Here is a 7,816-nt window from a genome sequence, read left to right as displayed (position 1 = left end):
TAATTCAAAAAATGAATATTTTTGAAAGTTAGAAACACTATACTGGTCTTACCATGATTTCATAACATTTTAATTAAATAGTAAATAAAGTCAGCCATTAATCTAAATCTAGTATCCCTGCTCCCTGCTCTGCAATATTGTGGTGTAGCTGCTGTGTCAAGTTAAACTGGCTCTACTTGTAAATTTGACAATCTCTAAATCTGAGGAGGAATGAATTCTCACTTTTTCTCATTTATTTACTGCTGTTTCCCCAACACCTAGAACAGTGCCTGGCACATGGTAGGTGTTCAATCAATATTTGTACTTTGAATGATAATGACCTAGAGACCTAGAGAGAAAAAAAGACAGCCCTTCAACTATAGTACGTAGGATCACAGCTACTTTAGCACTTGTGGAGAAAACCCTATCAGGTCCTACAACTCTGAAAAGCAAAGGATGTGTCTCGTTGGAGACACTCCAAGTTCCAAGGGAGGACTCTTAAGTTAGGATTCTGTTTCCTCATGACTTAAGGGAAATATCCTTTTCCTCCTGTGTCCAAGTTCTAACAGCTACAGACGTGAATAATGACTTGGCCCCAGGGAGGTTTACAGCAATGACTCACCCTTCGAGCATCTCCCCTCCTTGACAAGGATGTGAGGCATGTGGCAGGTGCTGCATGCAATTAGGAGAAGGATCAGGCGCTAGAACTAAAGATACCTGCTTTTTCCCTCAACCCTACCATTCCCTCCAACACCATCAAACCCAAATCCAGCAGAAGGGATTTCTACTCCCTGCTATAGTTACTAAGCTGTAGATGCTTTATTAAGGAAATACTTGGTTTCCAGAGTAATGTTCTTATTCAGTGAAGAGTCTTACAGGACATTTCTCACACCCCAGATGGTCAAAAAATTTAAAAATCTGTCAATGCCCAGTGCTGGCAAGGATGTGGGGCAATGAGAACTGGTGGGATTTTAGAAGTTTCTAATTAATCGAACATGTTCATAAGTTATCACCCAAAAGTTCCTCGCTTAGGTAGAGCAACTCCTGCAAATATACACTAGGGAAAATGTGCAAGAATTTCACTCCAGTGTTGTTCATCATTTATAATAACAAGACATTGGAAATAACTTAAATGTCCCTCATTAGAACAAATAAGTTATGATATATCCATATAATGGAATAGTATGAATAGTGAATATGAATGAACTACTTGATATGTGCATCAATATGGATAGATGGCAAAAACGCAATGTTGAGCGAGGCGGGGGACAAGTTAAAAGATAAAACGAAGTCATCCCATTTGTACAATGTTCTGAAATGGTCAAATCTAAAATCGTGTAGTTTGGGAAACACACTTAGGTAGTAAAGCCACTTTAAAAACATAAGAAAGTCCCGGCATGGTGGCTCATGCCTGTGATCCTAGCATTTTGGAAGGTTGAGGTGGGAGTATCATTTGAACCTAGTACTACAAGAGCAGACTGAGCAACACAGCAAGACCCTGTCTCTACAAAAATTTTAAAAAATTAGCTCGGCATGGTGATGCGGATCTATAGTCACAGCTACTTGGGAGGCTGAGGCAGGAGGATCAATTGAGCCCAGGAGTTTGAGGTTGCAGTGAGCTATGATGATACCACTACCCTCTAGCCCAGGTGACAGAGCGAAACTCTGTCTCAAAAAAAGTGAGAAAATAATAAACACAAAATTCCCAATTGTGATAACTTAGGAGTGGGGAGTACAGGACGGAGACCAGGGTGAGCCCAGAGGGTGCTTGAGATATGCTCATAGCATTCTACTTCTGAAGCTGAGGGATAATAAGCTCATGGGTGGTAATTTTATTATTATTCAGAATATACATATTCATTATATGCACTCTTCCAAATGTATGATACAAAAGAGTAAAATTTAAAAAGGGATATGGTGAAGGAACTAAGTTATCAGGTATTGATTTCAATAATAAACACCCTGTATAATAATAATGGTGATTATATTACCTAATATATATATATATATAGTGTCTTTAAGATTACAGAATGCTTTCACATATGCCATCTCATTTATTTCTCACAACAATCTCACCTAGTAGGTAGTATTGTTCCCATTTTTATAAAAAAAATATGCTGAGCTACGCAAAGGTCAGTGACTTTCTAAAACAATATTTAAAACTCAGGAAAGGAAAACTCTAAATTCCTACTACCAAAGCAATAGCTGACTATAACTTATATTTACACGTCTGCATGTATTATGAGTATTTTTGTGCCTATGGTTGAATTATAGCAATGACTAACATTTATTAAGTACTGAGTACTGTTCTACATGCTTGTATGCATTATATCACTAATCCTCACAGGAGATAAGTACTGTTACTATCATGCCCACTTTACAGGTGAAGAAACTAATACAATGTGATTAAGTAGTTTGTCCACAGGCAGAAGTGGCAGACATCGATCTAATTGTCTCCAAATCCAGGTCCTTAACCAATATGCAACTCTGTGTCAATAATTTGCTCCTTCTCCGCTCAACTTCTTCATCTATAAAATGGACGGAATATATGAGTTATAGCAATTACATAGATCCTTGTTATTCATGGATTCCATATTTGCAAATTCACCTACTTGCTAAGATTTATCTGTAACCCCAAAGCCAATACTTGTAGGCTTTTGTGGTCTTTCTCAGGTATGCCAAGAGTGGCAAAAATCTTGAGTCACTGGACATAGAGGAAGGTAGCTGAGGTCAAATAAGGTGACTCTCTGCTTTCTTGTTTCAGTTCCCATACTATAAACAAGTATTCTTTTAGCAGGCTATGTAGCACCATGCTTTTCACAGGAACCCAGCTGCGGTCAAACAAGGTGACACTCGGCTGTGTTGTTTAAGCTCTCATACTATGAACAGTGTCTTATTTGCAGACAATTTAGTGCCCACATGTTTCACATATTTTTCTCAGAGATGGTCTCTTGATAAGTTGCCCAGGCTGGACTCTAACTCTTGGGCTCAAACAGTCCTCCCACCTCAGCCTCCGGAGTAGCTAAGACTACAAAGCTCATTTTTGGGTTTTTTGTTGCTGATTTCATCATTTAAAATGGTCCTCATTTTGGGAGGAGGACTATGCTATCCAGTGTTCCTAAGCATAAGAAGGGTTCGATATGCCTTAGAGAGAAAATATGTGTGTTAGATAAACTTCATTTGGGCATGTTACAGTGCTGTCGTTAGAAAGGTCAATGTTAACAAATTGGCAACATACATCAAATAAGGTGTCTTGATGCAGAAAGACACATAAAACAAAGTTATACATTGATCCTTTGAGGAAAATGTTACAACCAGAGGCTGGCAGGAACCTAACCCTATATTTCCCCTAGGAGCAATAATTCCGTATTGGCTAATTCAGTGTTCTCAATGACTTCATTGAACATAACTACCAAGAATAAAGAGAGAATCAACTGTATTAGCATTCAGGGAAGCATAGTGACTAAAAGCACAGGCCCTGGAGGCCAACTGTCTGGTTGTGGTTCTGTCATTTATATAGTGGTGTGAATTTGGACAAGTCATTAGCCTCTTTGCATCTCAGTGCCCCCCCCCTTTTTTTTTTGAGACAGAGTCTCACTGTGTTGCCCGGGCTAGAGTGCCGTGGCGTCAGCCTAGCTCACAGCAACCTCAAACTCCTGGGCTCAAGCGATGCTCCTGCCTCAGCCTCCCTAGTAGCTGGGACTACAGGCATGCACCACCATGCCCGGCTAATATTTTCTATATATTTTTAGTTGTCCAATTAATTTCTTTCTATTTTTAGTAGAGATGAGGTCTCGCTCTTGCTCAGGCTGGTTTCGAACTCCTGAGCTCAAACAATCCGCCCACCTTGGCCTCCCAGAGAGCTAGGATTACAGGCGTGAGCCACCGCGCCCGGCCTCTCTGTTTTTGTTTTTATTTTAACAGTTTTAATGTTTATTCTATATTACAGTGTTCATTCTTTTACTTTTAAAATAGATTTGCAATCTCTGTGCACAAACTAAGTTATAGAATCAAATGCAATAATTCCCCTTTCTCTTCAATTTCCAATGACACATGAACAGAACAATTCCGGCAGAGCCTATTGAGAACCCCACCGGAAAGAAGGTCCAGGAAATGTAGAACTCAGGCTTCCAATGGAGAGATAATAAGGAAGGGTGGGATGAGCTTCAGTATCCACAGACGATGTCTGACACGATCCTTGTTTTGCAGGAGAGGAAATGAGAACACGGAGTTTAAATAACTTCTGTGCGGTCACGCAAGCTGGGATTTGAACCCAGCCTTTCTACCTACCTTCCACTAGTCCTTAGAATGCCCTTTTGACTCCAGCCAAACCACTTTACTTGTGCCATTCACTCGCGTCGGGCTTACTTCCACCTTAACGTGTGCTCACATTTTTCCCTCTAAATGCCCTCTCAGCTCCTCTCCCCATTCAAATAAGAGAATTGTAGATTGTTAGATATAAAAGAAACCTGAAATATTATCCAATCCAGTCCTTTAATTTTATACCTAAAAAACAGCAACAACAACAAAAAATATTTCTAGGTCAAGCATCTAGCCCAAGGTCAAGTAGTTATTACTAAAACTGAAAGTCAAATCTGTGTCTCCAGATTCTTGTCTAGTGCTCTTTTCACCTCAGGAATCTTTTCTTCAATGAAATTTTCCCAGCAATGTCTAATTACCATTAATCTTACCCTTTGCTGACCAGCCATAGCACTTGTTTATGTCATCCACGGTTTTTGACACTTAGTTATATTTAGAGTTTTGATTATTACATATGATCTAATAATGGATTTAATTATTTTTCATTGAAGTCCTTAAGGACAGTAACTTTGCCATATGTTTATTTCTAATTCTCTCAGAGAAAACACGCTAAAGATTCTGTAATTCTAAAATTTTTATTTTGGCCAAATGAACTTTAATGCAGATCTCCATCATTGACAATGTAGAATTAATCAGTGGCTTGTAAAAGGTTTTAATATGGACACATTTGTAATACATATTCAAAATTTCATTTTTTCCAAAGCATCTGATCTCATATTAGATCTTTGCATTTAGATTTTGCATTTAGATATTTGCATTTAGACATTCAAAAAGGAAAACAGAAGTGAGCCACACAAACTCCCCAGAATTTTCCACATTACATCACAAAACAACTAGTACTTTGTAGGAAGAGAGAAGAAGTCATCCAGAAACAGGGACGCTATTCACAAGATGTTTTCAATAATTTTCTTCCTGACCTGAAAATCCAAGGAATACAATCCGGAGTCCTCAAACTGGTTTGAATTGCTGTATACTCTTTAGAGAGAAAGGAATCAGTAAAACTGAATCCACACCAGAAACAACTTTAAGAACTCAAATGAACTCTTTGAATTATATTCAGAAGTCAACATCCTTTTCAAACAAACACTCATTCATTTATTGGCGCCCCAAATGTATCATACCAGGCATGATAGCAGGCACTGGAGTTATAAACAATTCATGGTCTAGCAGGACAGAGAGACAGATAAATTATTTTCCAGTACAGTTAGTGTCTGACAGATTTCTACACATTCTTATGGCCCGGCTCAAGTGCCACCTCTTCAGTGCATCATCTTCGGGTTTGCTTCAGGGAGAATTAGTCGTTCCTTTTTCCTTGTCGCCAGGTGTATTATGCCCTCCCAACACCCCCTACTGCATTGTAGTGATATATATCTCTCGTTGCTTCTGCATCTCCCTCTGGGCAGAGCATGGTGTCTATTGCAGAAATAGACCACATGTTTATGATGTTGAACTTTGTGGTAAAGACCTTATCTTTTGCAAGTGGAAAAGATACTCTCACCACGGTTGGGAGTGTAAATGGGTGTAGTCTCTTCAGTGGAAAATTCCATATCTTTCAAAAATTTTAATGTACATGTTCTTAGATTTAGAAATTCCAATTCTAGAGATCTGTTACGCAGAAATATCGACAGATGTGTAAAGATAGGAGTGCTCATTGAGCATTGTTTATAACAGCTTAAAATCGGATAAAAACTGAATATTCATCAACAGAGGAATAACTGATTAAATGACATAATACGGAGCAATTTAAAAAGTATGATTTAGACCAATATGTCTTGATATGAAAAGATAAGTGGAAAAAGCAGAGCAAAACAGTATGTGTAAGGGGATTACACTTGTATTTATGAAAGAGATTACCTCCGGGGAGGAGAACAAGGACAGCTAGGTGTTCAAGAAATTTTAGTTTTTACTTTAATCCTTCTATATTTAATTTTTTACCATAGGAATTATTTGCTTTTATAGTTCATATTTTATATATACATGTACATATATGAATGAATATACATGTATGGTAATCCTGTCTATCTTTTGCATGTTTTCCGAATATCTTCATTATTCAATTCTTTCAAATATTGAAGGAAAAAAACAAAAAATAATCAATAGAATTATGTGCACTAACATGGAAATATGCTCTAATATATTGTTAAGTGAAAAAGTAAGTCATAAAATCACACGTAAATTATAATCTTATTTTTGATCAAAATTACCTTTTTAAAAATATGTGCTATATTCTGAAAAAGTTCAGGAAGAATGAACACTAATCCATTAAAAATGGCTACTTCTGGCAGTGGAATTGGAAATGAAAACTTTCATTTTTTTAATCCTTTATACTCCTGTATTATTTCAAGTTATCTTTTTATGATTATGCTCTACTTTTGTAATTAAATAATGATAACCGTGGAAATAAATACTATTCGACTCATTTTTCTTAGGTCTTTCTGCCTCAAGAATATTCCATAATGATCTGACTGCAAACAAGAGGAGGAGCAGACATTGTCTGGATGTGGACATGGCCTTTATAATAGACAACAGTGTTCAAATATATTTTACCCAAATAAACTTTATTTCATATGCATATATGTAAAAGAATAATATGAGTGAGAATTCTTGACAACATATGCTTTAAGCAGGAATCATCTTCGGTGCTTTGCACTCCTTCCCGATGAATCACAAGCTAGACTCCTGCCTGTTCTTCAGTGCCTGCTGCCCTCCCCCACCTACCTGCCCTCTCCTACCTACCTGCCTTCTCTCACCTACCTGCTCTATCCCACCTACCTGCCCTCTCTCACCTACCCACCTTTGACTATGCTCCACTTACACCCTAAGCAGCTTTTCACCTTTTTCTGTCTTTAGAAGATCTGCAGTTATTTAAGAACTTGCTCGCATCTTATTTCTACCTTAAGACTTTCCTAGATTGCCCCAGGCTAAATATACTCCTGCCTATTGTGTTCTACTATTTTACTTCTGTTATTATAGTCTGGGTTGTATTACAGTTGTGTGTGTGTGCATGTGTGGGTGTATACTCCCATTCAATTGTGAATCTCTAGAGATTAGAGCATAGTTTAATTCACCCTGATTGCAGCATGGCCTAGTTTTTTACACATATCGGGCATTTAAACGATGTTATTCGAGATTAATTAAATGGGTTTGTGCGGGTCATTCCTTCCCAACCACTTCCTCCCCCAACCCTCACGAATCATAGAATCATTTTTGTTCTTGCATTTCTGAAACGAGACAAAGGCAAAACCTATAATCTATTATAGGAGAGAAGCTTACGTACGGAAGTACTCTCTCCCTAACCATACTCTGTGTCCTGCTGAAAATGTCTCAGAATGTTCCCTTTTTACTTCTGTTTTTTGACTTTTCTTACCTAAGCTTTTTGGAAATGACTCACTTTAAAGCTCTTCCTGTGATGTCAGATAGTGGTTTAGACTGTGAGGCTAAATTTACTAACAGAAAAAGAGAGAGAGGAAAGAGGGAATGAGCATTCAACAAATTTTCTAAACATACTTCACGACTT

This window comes from Propithecus coquereli, unplaced genomic scaffold, assembly GCF_000956105.1.
Source record: "Propithecus coquereli isolate 6110/MARCELLA unplaced genomic scaffold, Pcoq_1.0 Scaffold124, whole genome shotgun sequence".
Taxonomy (NCBI): Eukaryota; Metazoa; Chordata; class Mammalia; order Primates; family Indriidae; genus Propithecus; species Propithecus coquereli.
The sequence above is the reverse complement of the archived record's forward strand: the minus strand, read 5'-3'. Positions refer to the sequence as shown.